We start from the raw sequence: 20,341 nt of genomic DNA on the forward strand, positions 1-20,341 counted from the left end.
CTAAGGTGGACCCGTTCTTTAATTTCTTTGTTCTTTATTTTTCTGTTTTTCGAAAATTGTGCTTTATGTTTATTTATGTTTGTGTCTTTATTACATGATCATTAGTGTCTAAGTGTCTATGCCTTAAAGCTATGAAAATGAATCCATCACCTTTCTTAAATGAAAAATGTTTTTAATTGAAAAAGAAAAAGAAGTGCATGAATTTCAAATTTTAAAACAGTTTAATTATTTTGATGTGGTGACAATACTATTGTTCTTCTGAATGAATGCATGAACAGTGCATATTTTTGAATTTTATTGTTTATGAATGTTAAAATTGTTGGCTCTTGAAAGAATGAAAGGAAAAGGAGAAATGTTATTTGATGATCTGAAAAATCATAAAATTGATTCTTGAAGCAAGAAAAAGTAGTGAAAAGCTTGCAGAAAAAAAAAAGCAAGCAGAAAAAGCCAATACCCCTTTAAACCAAAAGGCAAGGGTGATAAAAAGGATCCAAGGCTTTGAGCATCAGTGGATAAAGTCGAGGTCCAAAGCAAAAAGAAGAGTGTGCTTAAGAACCCTGGACACCTCTAATTGGGGACTCTAGCAAAGCTGAGTCACAATTTGAAAAGGTTCACCCAGTTATGTGTCTATGGCATTTATGTATTCGGTGGTAATACTGGAAAACAAAGTGCTTAGGGCCATGGCCAAGACTCATAAAGTAGCTGTGTTCAAGAATCAACATACTAAACTAGGAGAATCAATAACACTATCTGGATTCTGAGTTCCTATAGATGCCAATCATTTTAAACTTCAAGGGATAAAGTGAGATGCCAAAACTGTTCAGAAGCAAAAAGCTAAAAGCCCCGCTCATCTAATTAATACTGATCTTCATAGATGTTTTTGGAATTTATTTTATATTCTCTTCTTTTTATCCTATTTGATTTTTAGTTGCTTGGGGACAAGCAACAATTTAAGTTTGGTGTTGTGATGAGCGGATAATTTATACGCTTTTTGGCATTATTTTTAGTATGTTTTCAGTATACTTTAATTAGTTTTTATTATATTTTTATTAGTTTTTAAATAAAAATCACTCTTTTGGACTTTACTATGAGTTTGTGTGTTTTTCTGTGATTTCAGGTATTTTCTGGCTGAAATTGAGGGACATGAGCAAAAATCTGATTCAGAGGCTGAAAAAGGACTGCAGATGTGTTGGATTCTGACCTCCCTGCACTCAAAGTGGATTTTCTGGAGCTACAGAAGCCCAATTGGCGTGTTCTTAATTGCGTTGGAAAATAGACATCCTGCAATATATAATAGTCCATACTTTGCCCGAGATTTGATGGCCCAAACCGGCGTTCCAAGTCAGCTCAAGAATTCTGGCGTTTAACTCCAAAACTGTCACAAAAGCTGGAGTTAAACGCCCAAACTGGCACAATAGCTAGCGTTTAACTCCAAGAGAAGTCTCTACACGAAAATTCTTCAATGCTCAGCCCGAGCACACACCAAGTTGGCCCGGAAGAAGATTTCTGCATTAATTACTGATTTCTGTAACCCTAGGCTACTAGTTCTCTGAAAATAGGACCTTTTACTATTGTATTAGACACACATCTTGGGACGTTTAGTCCTTAGACCTTTGAGGCTGGCCATTCGGCCATGCTTACACTATTTTTTCTTATGTATTTTCAACGGTGGAGTTTCTACACACCATAGATTAAGGTGTGGAGCTCTGCTGTTCTTCATGAATTAATACAAAGTACTATTGTTTTCCTATTCAACTCAAGTCTATTTCTTCTCCAAGATATTCATTCGTTCTTCAACTTGATGAATGTTTTGATCCGTGACACTCATCATCATTCTCACCTATGAACATGTGCCTGACAACCACCTCTGTTCTACTAGCAATGGCTTGAATGTGTATCTCTTGGGTTTCTAATCTAAGATTGGAACCTTCGTGGTATAGGCTAGAATTATTGGCGGCCATTCCTGAGATCCGGAACGTCTAAACCTTGTCTGTGGTATTCTGAGTGGGATCTGGGAAGGGATGACTGTGACGAGTTTCAAACTTCCGATTGTGGGGCGTGTGACAGACGCAAAAGGATCAATGGATCCTATTCCGACATGATCGAGAACCGACAGCTGATTAGCCGATGTTGTGACAGAGCATCAGGACCATTTTCACTGAGAGGACGGGATGTAGCCATTGACAACAGTGATGCCCAACATAAAGCTTGCCATGGAAAGGAGTATGAATGATTGGAAGAAGGCAATAGGAAAGCAGAGGTTCAAGGGGAACAAAGCATCTTCATACGCTTATCTGAAATCCACCAATGAATTACATAAGTATCTCTATCTTTATTTTATGTTTTATTCATCTTTTAATGATCCATCCTCCATCACCATTTGAATCTGCCTGACTGAGATTTCCAAGATGACCATAGCTTGCTTCAAGCCGACAATCTCCGTGGGATCGACCCTTACTCACGTAAGGTTTATTACTTGGACGACCCAGTGCACTTGCTGGTTAGTTGTGCGGAATTGTGACAAAGTGTGATTCATGTTTGAGAGCTCCAAGTATTTGGCGCCATTGTTGATGATCACAATTTCGTGCACCAATGATTTACTTAGTCATACAAACAGAAAATGGTGTTTTGAGAGTTCAATTGCATCAAACAGTAAATTCAGAAAATCAAAAAGCAACCAGTAAACAGGTTGTGAAATATATGAGTAAAACAGTTAAGGTTTCAGAGATATTTATTTTCCGGATTAACTTTTCTTACCAACTACTTTAATCATGCAAGATTCAATTCATGGAAAACTATATGTGACTAAACCCTAATTCCTTAGACCTTTTTAGTCTCCTCTAACCTTCATCATCCGCCAATTCCTTGGTCACTTGATTCCAATTAGAGGGTTAAGTTCAAAACTAGTTTATGTGCCACAGAAACCTTAATTATCTAAATATAAGAGGATTATATGTCACGTATCCCATTAAGTCTAGATAATTAGGGATTTAGGAGAATTTTTTTTCAAGCTGTTATTCAGGTAAATTGTTTTTCCAAGGTTTACAAGAACTCAATTAGAATAAGGGTCATACTTCTATTCCACCCAGATTCATAAGATGAAGAACGAAAAAAAATTCTTGAAATTGAAATCAAAATATTAATTAAAATAGAAGAATAATAGTATCAATCCATACAATAAATAGAGCTCCTAACCTTAACAGTAGAGGTTTAGTTGCTCATGGTTCTGAGAGAAAATAATGGTTCTAAAAAACTGTAAATTGCGGAATGAGGTAAAAGAGAAAAGAAGATGCCCAAAGGTCGATTCTTTTTCCTTTTATATCTAATCCTAATTAATGTAAAATATATTTTCTAAAACTAAATAATATCTTTTCCTATTTATAAATAAATTAAAGTTTCAATCAAAATTAAATAAAACCTTCGTTGGTTGCTTTGATGAACGTGGGGACCATTGTTCTCTTTAGACTTGGTGCCTAATTGTGAAGTTAGACTTGGAGTGGGTAGCAAGCAATTGGCGGAGTTCCTTTGGTCTTGGAGCCTAACTTGGGAAAAGCCAAGTTAGGTGCCACAAATGCAGCACATAGTTCATGCGCAATCCTTCTTCCGGTGCCTAACTTGAGAATAGCCAAGTTTGGGACTAGTATGGCCGAATATGCTGGACCTCTGGTGCGCAGAAATTGTGATTACACTTTGATTATGTAAAATTCATTGCTCTTTCTTTCCCTGGTAATGGCGCCAAAAACATGATGCCAATACCATGGTTCACAACTTCGCACAACTAACCAGCAAGTGCACTGGGTCGTCCAAGTAATACCTTACGTGAGTAAGGGTCGAATCCCACGGAGATTGTTGGTATGAAGCAAGCTATGGTCACCTTGTAAATCTCAGTCAGGCAGATATAAAATAGTAATGGGGTTTTCGAAAATAATTAATAAAATAAAGATAGAAATACTTATGTAAATCGTTGGTGAGAATTTCAGATAAGCGAATAGAGATGCTTTCGTTCCTCTGAACCTCTGCTTTCCTGCTATCTTCATCCAATCAGTCTTACTCCTTTCCATGGCTGGCTTTATGTAATGCATCCCATTGTCAATGGCTACTTTCGGTCTTCTCTCGGGAAAATAATCCAAATGCCCTGTCACGGCACGGCTAATCGTCTGGAGGCATCACCCTTGTCAATGGTTGCATCCTATCCTCTCAGTGAATATGGTCAACGCACCCTGTCACGACACGGCTATTCATCTGTCGGCTATTCATGTTTCCCTTGATTGAACCAACCATATATGAATTCATGCCATTTCATGAGGTTTTATGCTATATTTGTTGCATATTATGAAAGATTGAATATCTCATGATTTTGAGCATAGCTTTGATGAGTTTGGTTGATTAATGATAGGTGAAGAAAGCTTGGAGAAAGGTTGAAGCAAGAAGGAATAGCTAGGAGTAAAGAGAAGACAATGGAATAAGTGAAATTGAACCAGGAAGCAAGAAGCTGGACCTAAAGTTAGCATCAAACTTTTGCACAAACTTTTGGTTGAAAAGTTAGCCCCAACGTTAGCCCCCTAACTTGGAGGCTAACGTTGGCACATGAATATTCAAGGAAGAGGAGCAAAAGTTAGCCCCAATGTTAGCCCCCTAACTTGGAGGCTAACGTTGGAACTTGAGAATTTCTCCCCTGGGCACCAACGTTTGCGCCAACGTTAGCCCCCTAACTTGGAGGCTAACGTTGGCACATGAATTACAATGGGGAAGGAGCCAACGTTTGCGCCAACGTTAGCCCCCTAACTTGGAGGCTAACGTTGGCACATGAATTACAATGGTGGAAGAGCAAAAGTTTGCGCCAACGTTAGCCCCCTAACTTGGAGGCTAACGTTGGCGCCACTAGCACACAAGGCATTGCCAACGTTAGGGTCAAAGTTAGACCCCTAACGTTGGCACCAACGTCCATACCAGCAGAATGTGCTAAGCTGATATGAAAAGTTGGAGCCAAAGTTAGACCCCTAACTTTGGCTCAAACTTTTGGTCCAACTTTTGCTAACCTCAAAACCGGTTCAATTGGTTCACTTCGGTTCTTCTCCAAACTTCAAGAGCAATCAACCAAGGCCTCTTTCAACCCAATTCCACCAAGAGCAAAGGCCCAACTCAAGGCTTGAAGATCATTTGAAGAAAGTGTATAAATAGGATAGAATTCAAGTTCTTCGGGGAGCTTTCCTTTTGGAATTTTCATAATAGTTTTCGGAGAGCTTTTGTTATTGAGTGAACTTGAATTTCTTTGTTTTCATTGCTTTAAATTTCATTTACACTTGTCTTGGATCTTGGATTGGAGAATTGAAGAAATTCTGTTTCAATCTCAATTTTGGATCTCTGTTTCTTTACTGTTAATTGAATTTCATTTCCGGTTAATTGCTCCTCATCTCTTTTCTTTGCAATTTACATTCTCCTTGCAAATTGTTCTTGTTGGATCTAGGAAGGCATTGAGATCTAGACTTGGTTTTCTAGTCTCTGGGACCTGAGATCTGAATTTCCCATTTCACTTCTCTGTTTACTGCCTTCTACGTTCATTTACTTTTCTGCTTCATATCCGGTTCAATCCTAATTCCATTTCCCTCTTCTGTTTGATGCAATTTAATTTTTCCTTGTTTAATTTCTGCAAATCCACATCCCAATCCCCTTTACATTTCAAGCAATTTACATTCCTTGCGCTTTAAGATTCTGCAATTTACATTTCTTGCACTCTAAGCTTCTGCCATTTAATTTCTTGTTCCTTAAGATTCAGCAATTTAATTTCCTGCACTCTTTACTTTCATGCAATTTACATTCTGCAAATCACAAATCACCCAACCAACACTCGATTCGCTTGACTAAATCAACCACTAAACTACAATTGCTCAATCCTTCAATCTCTGTGGGATCGACCTCACTCCCGTGAGTTTTTATTACTTGATGCGACCCGGTACACTTGCCGGTTAGTTTTGGGTGTTTTTGGAGAAATTTATTTTCCTCCAAAATATCTCATCACTCTCGTCCCTCGAGGTCGGACACCTTGTAGTAACCTTTTCCCAGTACTTCTGTTACTCAGTATGGTCCTTTATAGTTAGTTGCTAGCTTTCCTTCTCCTGACCGACCTGCTCCAATATCATTTCGGATTAAGATGAGATAATTGGTGGTGAAGATTCGTTGGACTACCTTCCGATTATACCTCAAAGCCATTCGACACTTTAGTGCTTCCTCTTTAATCCGAACTCTTTCTCGGACTTCTGGAAGTAGGTCAAGCTCTTCCCTTTGAGCCTGGGAGTTGGTATCTTCATTATAGAGGATCATTCTAGGAGATCCTTCTTCTATCTCTACGGGGATCATTGCCTCCATTCCGTAAGCCAGTCGGAATGGTGATTCTCCAGTAGTTGAATGTGGTGTTGTCCGATATACACATAGGACTTGCGGGAGCTCTTCAGCCCAAGCTCCCTTGGCGTCCTGTAACCTCCGTTTTAACCTGGCTAGTATGACTTTATTGGCGGCTTCTGCCTGTCCATTGGCTTGTGGGTGCTCTACGAAGGTGAACTGGTGCTTGATTTTTAGATCAGCTACCAGGTTTCTAAAGCCTGTGTCGGTGAATTGAGTACCATTATCTGTGGTGATGGAGCATGAGACCCCAAACCTTGTGATAATGTTTCTATATAGAAATTTCTGACTTCTTTGGGCTGCGAAATTAGCTAATGGCTCTACCTCAATCCACTTTGTGAAGTAGTCTATGCCTACAATGAGAAACTTGACTTGTCCGGAAAAACCAGTAAAAACCAGCTCGGAATACCTTTTTAGCAAGGGCTCGTGTCCCGAGGTGATTGCCGCACATGCCACTGTGGACTTCTTCGAGAACTTCCTTTGTAGCAGAGGTCGGGATGCATTTTAGGAGAGGTGTAGAGATTCCTCTCTTATATAAGACGTCTTGTATTATGGTGTAGTACTGAGCTTCTCGTACTAGCCTCTTTGCCTCCTTTTTGTCTGCTGGGAGTGTTTTTGCCTTGAGGTAGTTGATTATGGGTGTTATCCATCTTTGATCCTGTCCTGATATGGCTAGGATCTTTTCTTCCTCCAAGGTTGATGGATTTTGGAGAGTTTCTTGGATGAGGCTTCTATTGTTGCCCCCTGGTTTGGTGCTGGCTGGTTTTGAAAGTGCATCAGCTCGAGCATTCTGTTCTCAAGGTATGTGTCGAACCTCATATCCCTTAAATTGTCCGAGATGTTCTTTGGTTTTGTCTAGGTATTTTCTCATAGTGGGATCCTTAGCTTGATAGCTCCCTTTTATTTTCAGAGTGACTACTTGGGAGTCGCTAAAGATGGTAAATCTTTTAGCTCCCACTTCCCTAGCTAGCCTCAAAGCAGCCAGTAGTGCTTCATATTCAGCTTGATTATTTGATGCAGGAAACTCGAACTTTAAGGAGAGCTCGAATTGGGTTCCCTACATAGAGGCTCCACTTTGTGGGGGTGCCCGGGGTGTTAGTATACTCTGCGATGAAGTCGGCCAGGTATTGGGATTTGATAGTTGTCCGAGCTTCATACTTGATATCGAATTCGAATAACTCGACAACCCATTGTAGAATTTTCCAACTAAGTCTATTTTCTGTAAGATCCCCTTTATGGGTTGGTTGGTCCATACTCTGATGGTGTGAGCTTGAAAGTATGGTCGGAGTCGTCGGGAAGTGAGAATGAGGGCGTAGGCAAACTTTTCTATCTTTTGATAGTTTAGTTCATCCCCTTGTAGAGCCTTACTGATGAAGTAGATGGGTTGTTGCCCACTTTCGTCCTCTCTGACCAATGCTGAGGCTATTGCCTGATTCCCTACGGTGAGGTATAGTATGAGCTCTTCACCTTGCTAAGGTCGAGTAAGGACAGGTGGTTGCCCTAGAAATTTCTTAAAGTCTTGGAAATCTTGTTTGCATTCTGGGGTCCACTCGAACCACTTTCCCTTCCTTAATGTCGCATAGAAGGGGAGAGATCTTAAGGCTGATCCAGCTAGGAACCTAGACAGAGCTGCTAGTCTTCCATTGAGTTGCTGGACCTCCTTGACACAGGTTGGAATTTTCATGTTGAGTATAGCCTGGCACTTATCTGGGTTTGCTTCGATTCCTCTTTGGGTGAGCATGAAGCCCAAGAATTTACTAGCTTCTACCGCAAAAGTACACTTCGCAGGGTTAAGTCGCATGCCATGCTCTCTTATGGTGTCGAACACTTTAGTGAGGTCGGGTAACAACAATTCCTCACTTTGTGTTTTTACCAGCATGTCGTCTACATAAACTTCCATTAGCTTTCCAATGTGATCGGCGAAGACTTTGTTCATCAGTTTTCGGTAGGTAGCCCCTGCGTTCTTGAGTCCGAAGGCCATAACTATATAGCAATAGTTTGCTTTTGGGGTTAAGAATGATGTCCTCTCTTGGTCGGGTTGATACATTGGGATCTGGTTATATCCCAAGTAAGTGTCCATGAAGGAGAGGTATTGATAGCCTGACAAAGCGTCAACCAGTGTGTCGATGTTCGGGAGTGGGTAGGGATCTTTTGGGCAAGCTTTGTTGAGGTCAATATAATCAGTGCACATCCGCCACTTCCCATTTGACTTTCTGACCAACACCATATTGGCTAGCCATAGTGGGTATTTTACTTCCCTTATGAACCCTGCCTCCAGCAAGGCCTGTACCTGCTCCTCTACAGCTTGCGACCTTTCTAGGCCGAGCTTCCTACGTTTTTGCTGTACTGGCCGAGACCCTGGGTTTACGGCTAACTTGTGGCACATTAGTCTGGGATCAATACCAGGCATGCGGCGGCCTTCAATGCAAAGAGATTGGAGTTATCTTTTAGGAGCTTTATTAGTAACCCTTTTAAGTCTTCTCTCAGATTTGCTCCTATACTTGTTGTTTTGTTTGGATTGTCTCCAATTTGCACTTCTTGAGTTTCACCTTCTGGCTGAGGATGGAGTTCTTCGCGAGCTCGGATTCCCCCGAGTTCTATAGTGTTGGTTTCTTTTCCTCTGGGGTCTCCTTTGAGGTTTAGACTTTCATTGTAACAACGTCGCGCGAGTTTTTGGTCTCCCTTTATAGTAGCGATCCCTTCTGGAGTGAGGAACTTCATGCATAAGTGTGGAGTGGAGACCACGGCAGCAAGCTGGTTTAACTTTGTCCGACCAATTAATGCATTATAGGCTGAGCTCACGTCAACTACTATATAGTCTATGCTCAACGTCCTGGACCGAGTTCCTTTTCCAAAGGTTGTATGCAGGGAGATATATCCTAGTGGTTGAATCGGGGTGTCTCCAAGTCCGAACAAGCTATTTGGATATGCTCTGAGCTCTTTTTCTTATAGGCCGAGCTTGTCGAATGCGGTTTTGAATAAGATGTCCGCAGAACTTCCTTGGTCGATTAGTGTTCTGTGGAGGTTGGCGTTGGCCAGTATTATGGTAATGACCATGGGGTCATCATGCCATGGGATGATGCCCACAGCGTCTTCTTGGGTGAAGGTGATATTGGGGAGGTCAACCGACCTGTCTCCTCCTCCAACATGGTACACCTCTTTGAGGTGTCTCTTGCGTGATGACTTAGAGATCCCACCTCCTGCGAATCCCCCATTTATCATATGAACATGTCTCTCAGGGGTGTGAGGTGGGCGTTCGACTCATCTGACCTCTTCATCCTTTTTTCTTTTCCTTGGCTCGTCTGTTTTATTAGCTAGAAACTAATCTAGTCTCCCTTCTCTTGCAAGTTTTTCAATAACATTCTTTAGATCAAAGCAGTCGTTGGTAGAAAGTCCATAGATTCGGTGATATTCGCAATACACTATCCAGTTTCCTCCTCCTCTTTTATGTCTAATCGTACAAGGGGGTGGGATCTTTTCAATGTTGCATATCTCTCTGTACACATCCACGAGTGACACTCTGAGCGGGGTGTAATTGTGGTACTTTTGAGGTTTCTCAGCAGGCTGATCCTTCTTTTTCCTGGACTCTTTATCCTTGTCTCGAGGTGGGTAGGAGAATCCAGATTTTGAGGTTTCTCCTAATCGAGAATTTTCCTCCATATTGATATACTTTTTTGCCCGTTCTTGTATCTCGTTCAGGGATGTTGGATATTTTTTGGATATTGAGTGGCTAAAAGGTCCCTCTCTCAGGCCGTTGATGAGCCCCATGATGGCCGCTTCTGTTGTGAGACTTTGTATGTCGAGACATGCTTTGTTGAACCTTTGCATGTAGCTGCAGAGGCTTTTCCGATCTCCCTGTTTAATTCCTAGCAGGCTTGGGGCGTGTTTGGTCTTGTCCTTTTGGATAGAGAACCTGGCGAGGAACTTTTTGGCCAGGTCGTCAAAACTTGTGATTGATCTTAGAGATAAACTATCGAACCATTTTATTGTGGTTTTCATCAGGGTAGTCGGGAATGCTTTGCATCGAATTGCGTCCGAGGCATCTGTGAGATACATTCTGCTTCTGAAATTGCTGAGATGATGGCTGGGGTCAGATGTGCTATCGTATGGGGCCATGTCAGGAGCTTTGAAGTCCTTTGGTACTTTAGCTTTCATGATCTCTTTAGTGAATGGATCTTGATCCTTGTTGGAGTTATCTTCATGACTGGAATGAGTAGTTTTGGTATTGAGATTGGCCTCAAGCTTTGTGAGTTTGTCCTCTAGCTCTCAGCAGCGTCTTGTTTCTCTTCGGAGGTCTCTCTCGACCTCCCGCTGATGTTCGGCCTCTTGCTCGAGTTGTTTAAGGCGATTCTGCTGTTCACGGAGGGCATCTAAGATTTCCTGTTGGGAGATTGCTTGTCTCCCTTAGTTTGAGGCACATCCTTTGATGTAGCATCCGTATTTTTAAGCGGAGTTCTTTCTTCCAAACCGGAGTTGTGATCGTTGTCAAGGTTGTCTGCCATGATGATGGGATGACTTTCAGGGTCCCCAGCAACGGCACCAATGTTCCAAGGTTACCTGAAACTGAAGGCCGATCTCAGAGGAGTTCTATTGTGGTGGCCGGAGCTGTCATGTTCGACTTGTTGGATCTGGTGGTGCTGCTGATCCTTGGTCACCGGAGGGTGATTGTACCTGTAAGAGACTCCGATGCTTAAGTTAGCACATGCTTTAGGCAGGTTTTTTGTGTAGAATCAGAATATGAGTTATACCTGGGTGCTCCAGTGTATTTATGGTAGTGTGGGGTGTCCTTTAAGATAAGTTAGTTATCTAATCTCATCTTTTAAGGGAACCGCCTTATCTTTCTTGGCGTTGCCGCCTTTAGAATGGGTTGCGTTCCTTCATTTGGGCCTACTTGGGCCTCTATGGCGATTTGGCCGAACTCTTTAAGGAGAGATCGGGGGTAACCCAATCTGAAGAGGTCGGTCGCTCTTGTCTTCAATCAGCCCAGGTCTCATAGCTCGACTCAGGGTATGAACACTATTCTTTTGAATTCTGGTAACCATTAGTGCTGAAGAGTGTGCCTTTGGTTCTGAACAGCATCACTTAAAAATTGCACCGTATTCCCAAATGCCAAAAGTGTAGCCTTTGGTACAGAAAAGCGTAGCCTTTGAAAATAGGCAACGGCCGAATAGGCATCCCCCACTTCAACCCCATTTTCAAAAATATCAAAGAAAAGAAATAGAAAGGTTTGGCACGTTCAGTTTTTCAAATGTGAAAGAAATCATATCTAATGAATGACAAGATATGGTTGGAAGTTATTCAAAACACATCTCAAGAAAGAAGTTCGAAACAAAGAATTTCACTGCAAGAAGTCAAGGAAGAGATGACTTAAAACTACATTAGCACGAACAAGGATTATACGTGAAAATGAAGCCAACCCCTAAAACTTAAATTCTAACATGCTCAAACCACGTGATTTGTATTACCTATTACTTCTATTTTGTCCATGATAACCTATTAGTGTTCTTATATACATAAGTCATTAGTATTAAGTTGACCAGACATAATACCATGAGGAATGTTATGGTAAGCTAACAGCATTAATCAACAGACAGTCATGCATATAAAATCTAACTCTTGTCATTAGGACAAGTTCTATCGCATGACAGATATTCATAGTATACAGTGAAGCATAATCAGTACATTCCCAAGGCTCTACTTATAATGAACTGCTCTGATACCATAATGTAACACCCTAATTTTAGCACATCATGATCGTACTAAAAATAAAGCGTTACTACTCTACTTTCTTTTTATTAGCTATTTAATATTGAGCCTCTACACGTTCACTTGTCGATAGTTTTTAACAGAAATGAAATTCCCTTTTTATTTTCTTTTACACTACAAGTTCAACTAAGTCAGACAAACATATACTCACATAACTACTATTAATACTTAATAGTTATTTGTACAAGACTCAAATACAAACCTACCCCTTTGTAAAATACAACACTTCAAAACATCAAGGGCGAAAGGGAAAATAAAATCTAAGATTAAACCAAAAACTGAAAATACGATTATATATATATATATATATATATATATATATATATATATATATATATATATATATATAACTCTATGGATTAGTCGCCGCTCCTCGCTGAGGATTTCTAAACCTGTGGGTGAAACAGAAGATCTGTAGGTGGTGAGAACGTCATCCTCGCATGTTCTCAGTTGGAAAAGTGAATGATGTAAAAATACAAAATAAAATACAAATAGTTAACTTACCACAAAAATACAATTTTATTTATTAAACCCTTAAAGTCTTTCCCTAGTCTTACTTAAAGCCATTTAAAACCCTTTCTTTAAATCACATTATTTAAATAAAGTCCCAGCCACGTTAATAGTTTATCAGCCACAAATAGCATTCCTCAATACATTACTGAGTTTACAACATCAACAGAATATCCAATTAAGCACACAAGCAAGTCATCAAGGAAAATAACACAATCACAGGGAAATTAAATAAACAACCACAATCAAATGCAAGTGCTCAAACAATTTATGATGCATGCCTGTTCCTAACACAGGCCATGAGCTCATGCATCGGTTCTCTACCCACAACCCGACGTTACTCGGGGCGAACCCCGAATATGGTTTCTTTACCATGTTAGTCAGGCACAATTATCATCATGGGCGAACCCATGTCGGTTAGGATATCTTGGCATCACGATAAGAAACAAGCTATCAGTTAGGCGAACATTCCCGCATTAGCAATATCAGACTATCAGTTAGGCAGACACTTTTCCATTAGCAATTTGATCCAAGACCCATTCAACATACACTTTTCATGATTCATTATCCATTTCATTTATCCCAAGAGTTTAAGTTTTATATTTATGACTGTTTGTTGATTAACACTGTTAGCTTACCATTGCATACCTCATGGGTTATCATGGATGAAATACAAATAATAGGTAATGAGAATTACGAGAATTTAGGAACCGTCCAGGTTGCTAAACTTTCCTTAGGTTGTGTCTCAAGCCACTTACTAGCTCGATCCCTCATAGTAAAAGGGAATAACATCAACCTATAAACGTCGTCAAAAACCCCATTGGTCTTGACTGTATCACATATCCTCAAAATATTGGATATGAATATATTAGGGTCCTTCTGCGGGATTCCACTAAACTGATAATTTTGCTGAACCAAGGAGATGAGTTGAGGCTTCAACTCAAAGTTGTTGGCATGCACAACCGATGGTACAATACTTCCCATACAACTTTCGGGATTGGGAACGTATATGATCCCAGAATTCTTCTAATAGGTGGGGCATTTTTGGGGTTATTGACCACAAGATTCTTAGTATTATCAGCCTTTCTGAGTTCTGCTTCCTCTTCAGACTCGTCCCTAAAGATTTCTTGAACTTCTTGCGCTCTAGCTTGTTTTCTTTGCCTCTGAAGACTCCTGTCAATCTCAGGATCGTATAGAAAAGTAGGATTCTCAGTGTCACAGTGAAAAGAACTCCGATAAAACACATAAAATATAAGAGAAATAAACTAAAATAAATAAAGAAGAAAAAAGGGACAAAAATTTAAGAAAAATAAAATTAAAGAGAAACAAAGATTTAAAAGGAATAGAAATAAAACTTAAGAATAAAAATAACAACTAAAACAAAAGTAAAACAAAGAAAAGGTCTAATCTAGGCAACTAATCAACTGGTAGTTGTTAGTCATAGTTAATCCCCAGCAATGGCACCAAAAACTTGGTGCAAAATTTACAATCCACAACTTACTGGCAAGTGCACCGGGCCGTACGAAGTAATAACTCACCGTGAGTGAGTGTCGATCCCATGAAGATTAATAGACGAAGAAAGCAATGGTTTATTAGATATTCTAGTTAGACAAATTGAAATGAGAGGTTTGATTGTCAAATAGCATAAAAAGTAATAGAGGGACTCGCTATCTCCCTGCCTAAAGAACTTGTTCAAGAACTTGTTGACAACTTTATTCCAGGTGTTCAAGCTCTCCTTGGGTTGAGCATCAAGCCATTCCCTGGCTTGATCCCTCACAGCAACTGGGAAGAGTATTAGCTTGTAAACTTTAGGGTCCACTCTATTGGTCTTTAGAGTATCACAGATCCGCAGGAAGTTAGAAATGAAAATATTCGGATCTTCGTGTGGAAGTCCATGAAACTTGAAATTCTGTTGTACTAGGATTCACAGTTGAGCTCAAAATTATCTGCTCCAATAGGAGGCACACTAATACTCCTTCTATAGATATCAAGAGTAGGAGTTGTGTAAGAGCCTAGGATTCTCCTAAGTTATGCATCACTATTTGGATCCATAGTGAACTTCCCTTGTTTTTGCATACACAAACAGAACAACAAAAGTGGAAATTTCTACGTCAAAGTGCAGAGAATTCCCAATAAGGCAACTGGATAAAAAGAAGTAAAATAAAATGAACTAGATGAATAAAGCAGAAAAATCAAAATTTGATAAGCACCAATAGAACATAATTTTTGAAAATTATAAGAAAAATTAATTAAAGAAAATTAAAATAAAATAATTAGAGGACACCAAACTTAATTTCAGAAATTAAGTAAAAGTAATTGATGCAAAATTCGAAAATTAAAGCTAAAAATTAGATAAAATTAAAGGTAAAACACCTAATCTAAGCAATCAAACAACTAGTAGTTGTCAATCACAATCAATCTCTGGCAACGGTACCAAAAACTTGGTGTGGATTTTCTATGTCCACAAACTAACCGGCAAGTGCACCGGGTCGTACCAAGTAATACCTCAGGTGAGTGAGGGTCGATCCCACGAGGACTGATAGATTAAGCAACAATGGTCGAGTGATTGGCTTAGTTAGGCGAACAAAAAGGGTTGTGATGGTTGAAATTCGCATAAATAGTAAACAAGAAAATAAAGAAAGCAATTAAAAGGTTTGGTGTAAAAACAGTGAGAGAAAATAGTTAAGGCTTTGAAGATGTTTACTTTACCGGATTAAAAGTTCTTACCAACTATTTTAACAATGCATGATTCATTCCATGGCAAACTGTAATTAACTAAACCCTAATCTCTTAGTGATTTAGTTTCCTCTAACCTTCATTAACCGCCACCGTCGTGGTCACTTAATTCTGATTAGAGGGTTAAGTGCAAAACTAGTTTATAGCCACAAAAATCCTAATTATCCAAAGCTAACAGGATTATATGTCACATATCCCAATCAGTTCATGTAATTAGCAATTTAAGAGAAATTTGTTTTCAAGTTGTTATTCAAGCGAGAAAACTCTCTCGAGCATCACAAGAACTCATGTAGAATATGGGTCATACTCTCGTTCCGCCCATATTCATAAGATTTAAAACGAAAACAATCCTTGAAACTGAATCAATACATTAATTAAAATAGAAAAGCAATAGTATTAATCCATAGAAATAAACAGAGCTTCCAACCTTGACCAAAGAGGTTTAGTTGCTCATGACTTACAGAGAAAATAGGGTTCTGAAAAGTGCGGAAGGATGAAGATCCAGAATACAAATGATCTTTTTCTTTAAATACTAACCTAATTTGATATGGAATTAAAATAAAATAATAAAGTATGGGCTTAAAAGATTTTGTTTGTAATTAAAAATAACTAAAATATGATAAAAGATAGCTATTAAAAGCTAAATCCCACTAAAGATGCTTCCTTGGGTGAGTTTAACCCGTATTTAGCCCTTTCCAAGCGTTTTTTTGGCGTTTTGTGCCAAGAAGGGGAGTTTTGGCATTTTTCCTGGTGTAATACGCCATGAGTGGGCAGTGAGTTCTGAAAGTATAGACTATTATATATTGTTGGAAAGCTCTGAAAGTTGGCTTTCCAACATAATAAGAATCGCATCAATTAGACCTCTGTAGCTCAAGTCATTTTCATTCGAATGCAAGGAGGTCAGGGTTGACAGCATCTACTTTATTCCTTTGCTTTTGAACTAAACTCTACCAAATTCACCCGAATTTCACCAGAAATTATAAAAACACCAAAACAACTCAAAGTAGCATTCAAAGATAATTTTGTGGTAGTTTCCTTTGAATGATGGCACTGCATTCCTTGGTAAGTATCACCGTTTCATCATCCTTGAGGGTTCTCTTCTTGGACAATAACTCCTTCATGAATTTGGCATACAACAGTATTTATTCTAAAGTTTCAACAAAAGGGATGTTAATTTGTATCTCTCTAAACACCTCTAGGAATTTAGAAAACTACTTTTCCTAATTCTGCTTTTGTAACTTTTGAGGGAATAGAATTCTAGGTGCATATGGTTGCACATGCTCCTTCTTGCCTTCAGGTGGTGCAGGGGTATTATCCTCCTCTGATTTTTTCTTTTTCTTCTAAACATTCCTTAGCATTTTCCTCATTCTCCTTGGGAAGTTCTTTGTTAACAACTCTTCTACTCCTTAGATTGATTGCCTTGCAGTTCTCTCTAGGTTTAGGTATTATGTCGCTTGGAAAGGAATTTGTACCTCTAGATTATGAATGGAAGCTTTTTTATTTTTGAAGTTTGTTCGTGTCTCTTACATGAAGCTTGAGGTTTATTACGAATGCAGATGTGGATTGAGATATTTTTTCCATAGCAAGTTCAAGAGGTGAAGGCCTTTGAGGATTTTGGGATTAGATAGGATTCGCTTGCTGTTGGAATAGAACATTATAATTTCTCTATCTTTGATTCTCCCAAACAAAGTTTGGGTGGTTTCTCCATCCGACATTGTATGTTTTTGAGAATGGATAATTTGTGGCCTTCAGAAATTTTTCATGTAGTTTACTTACTTGGTAAAAAGTTGGATGTCTTTGAATAGCTCACTGGTGCACATAGATTAACTCCGCACAACTAAACCAACAAGAGCACTGGGTCATCCAAGTAATACCTGAGGTGAGTTAGGGTCGATCCTACGAGAATTAATGTTTTGAAGCAAGCTATGGACACCTTGTAGATCTTAGTCAAGCGATTAGAAAAGATAGTTTGTTGAGATAAACGGATAAAACATAAATAGTAATGAAATTACTTAATTTGAGAGAAACCAGTGATAAGAGAACAGTTAAGGCTTTGGAGCTGCTACATTCTTCTGGATCAACCTTTCCTACTGTCTTTCTCAAACTGTGAGTGATTCCTTCCATGGCAGGCTGTAAGTGATCAATGTCGTACGGTCGCGGCCGTTAAATCATCCTCTCTCAGGCCGAATGCCAGGTTTAGTGTGCGCGGAATCTGAAGGAGAGTGAAGCTCCTGCAGTTCATCCCCTTGATGATCCTACTCAAAATGCCACAGACAATGTCGAATCTTCCGGATGAGAGAATGCTGCGCCTTTGGTTCTAGCCTTTACCACGAAGACCCTAATCTCCCCAAACCTCAGCTGAACTGGTGTCTCGAGAAGTTCTCAACGAAGTCATGGATTAGCGTCTAAGAGATGTATAATCAAGCTGGTGGTTCAGTGATCTCTGGTTAGGTCTCACACTGAACCATGTAGAATGAAGAAGATTGTCACGGATCATCCCATTCATAAGGTTGAAGAACGAAGATATATCTTAGAATAGAGTCGCACAATAATTGAATAGAACAGTAGTACTTTTATTAATCCATGAAAATCAGTAGAGCTCCTAACCTTAACCTAGGAGTTTTAGTGACTCATGCTGATAAAAAAATACAATGGTAAACATGAAAGGGTGCAAGAGTCCTTAACAATGGTGAACTCTTGTCTAGATATACTAATCTAATGACTAAGGATTACAGAAATATGATAAACTAAGTTGATAGTGCGAATATCCACTTCTGGGGCCCACTTGGTGAGTGTTTGGGCTGAGCTTAAGTGTCTCCCACGTGCTAGTATCCTTTAGTGGCGTTGAACGTTGGCTAAAGTCCCCTTTTTGGGCGTTGAAGTCTAGTTGGTCCCTTGTGGGTGCTGGACGCCAGGACTAGGGGCTGGTGGCTGGCGTTGAACACCAGTTTTAATACTACAATTCCAAAACAAAGTATGAACTATTATATATTTCTGGAAAGCCCTGGATGTTAGCTTTCCATATCTATTGAGGGCGTGCCATTTGGACTTTTTTAGCTCTAGAAAAGCTCCTTCGAATGCACGGAGGTCAGATCCTGACAGCATCTGCAGTCCTTTCTCTGCTTCTGAATTAGACTTCTGCTCAAGCTCCTCAATTTCAGCCAGAAAATAACTGAAATTGCATGAAAACACACAAACTCAAAGTAGAATCCAAAAATGTGAATTTCGCACTAAAACCTATGAAAACTTAATAAAACTTAAACAAAACATACTAGAAACTATATAAAAATAATGTCAAAAAGCGTATAAAATACCCGCTCATCAGAACACCAAACTTAAACTGTTGCTTGTCCCCAAGAAACCAAAAATAAAATAGGATAAAAAAAAGAAATATAAGGATGCAATAAATTTTAGAGTTCTCAATGAAGCTCAGTTTCAAATAGATGAGCGGGACTAGTAGCTTTTTGCTTCTAAATAGTTTTAGCATCTCACTTTCAATTGAAGCTCAGAATGATTGGCATCTTTAGGAAATCAAAATCCAGATGATATTATTGATTTTTCTAGTTAAGTTCTTTTTTATTCTTGAACACAGCTTCTTTAGAGTCTTCGTCGTGACCCTAAGCACTTTGTTTTCCAGTATTACCATCGGATACATAAATGCCACAGACGCTGTAACTGGGTGAACCCCTTAGGATTGTGACTTAGCTTTGTTAGAGTCCTCAGTCAGTGGTGTCCACGGTTCTTAAGCACACTCTTTGCCTTGGACCACGACTTTAGCTGCTCAGTCTCAAGTTTTTACTTGACACCTTCACACCACAAGCATATAGTTATGGAAGCAGCTCACTTGAACTGCCTAGGCTAAGATTTCTCTTTTAGGCCCTTCTAACCATTGATTCTCAAAGCCTTGGATACTTTTGCCCTTGCCTTTTGGTTTAAAGGCTTATTGGCTTTTTGCTCTTGCCTTTTGGTTTTAAGAGCAATTGGCTTTTTCTGCTTTTTTTTTTCTTTTTCTGCTTGCTTTTCTTTCCATATATATATATTTCATTTATTACTTTTTTGCTGCTTTTTCTTGCTTCAAGAATCAATTTTTAAATTTTTCAGATCATCAATAATATTTTACTTTTATCATCATTCTTTCAAGAACCAACATTCTTTACTCCAACATCAAACATGCACTGTTTATTCATACATTCAGAAAACAAAAGCAATGCCACTACATTATATAATTGAACTATTCTTAATATAAAACTTAAAATTCATGCATCTTGATTTTGTTTCAATTAAAATTTTTCTTTTATTAAGCAATGTGAGAGATGTATGGAATACTTTATAGCCTTAAGAGATTAAGACAGATGATCATGCACTAGAAACAGATAATAAAACAAAATTCATGGAAAACAGAATAACTTAAACAACTGGGGAGTAAAGGGAACGAATCCACCTTAGTGATGGCGGCTACTACTCCTTCTAGAAGACCCAATAGAGTGCTTGATCTCCTTTATGTCACGCCCCTGCCTCTGTTGTTCTTCCCTCATCACTCTTTGTTCTTCCCTCATGGCTCTTTGATCTTCTCTTAAGTCATGGAGGATGGTGGAGTGTTCTTGATGTTCCATTCTTAGTTGACCCATGCTAGTGCTTAGTTCTCCAAGAGAAGTGTGCAAATGATCCCAATAGCCTTAGGGAGGAAAGTGCATCCCTTGAGACATCTCAGAGATTTCTTGTTGAGGTAGTTACATAGGTTCTTGTGCATGCTCTCTTACATGCTCCATCCTCTTCTTGGTAATGGGCTTGTCCTCCTTAATAGGAATGTCTCCTTCTATGACAATTCTAGCTGAACTGCATAGATGACAGATAAGGTGAGGGATAGCAAACATTGCTAATGTGGAAAGCTTCTCCGCTATCTTGTACAACTCTTGAGGTATTACCTCAT

This window comes from Arachis hypogaea, chromosome 15, assembly GCF_003086295.3.
Source record: "Arachis hypogaea cultivar Tifrunner chromosome 15, arahy.Tifrunner.gnm2.J5K5, whole genome shotgun sequence".
In the NCBI taxonomy this organism is placed as follows: Eukaryota; Viridiplantae; Streptophyta; class Magnoliopsida; order Fabales; family Fabaceae; genus Arachis; species Arachis hypogaea.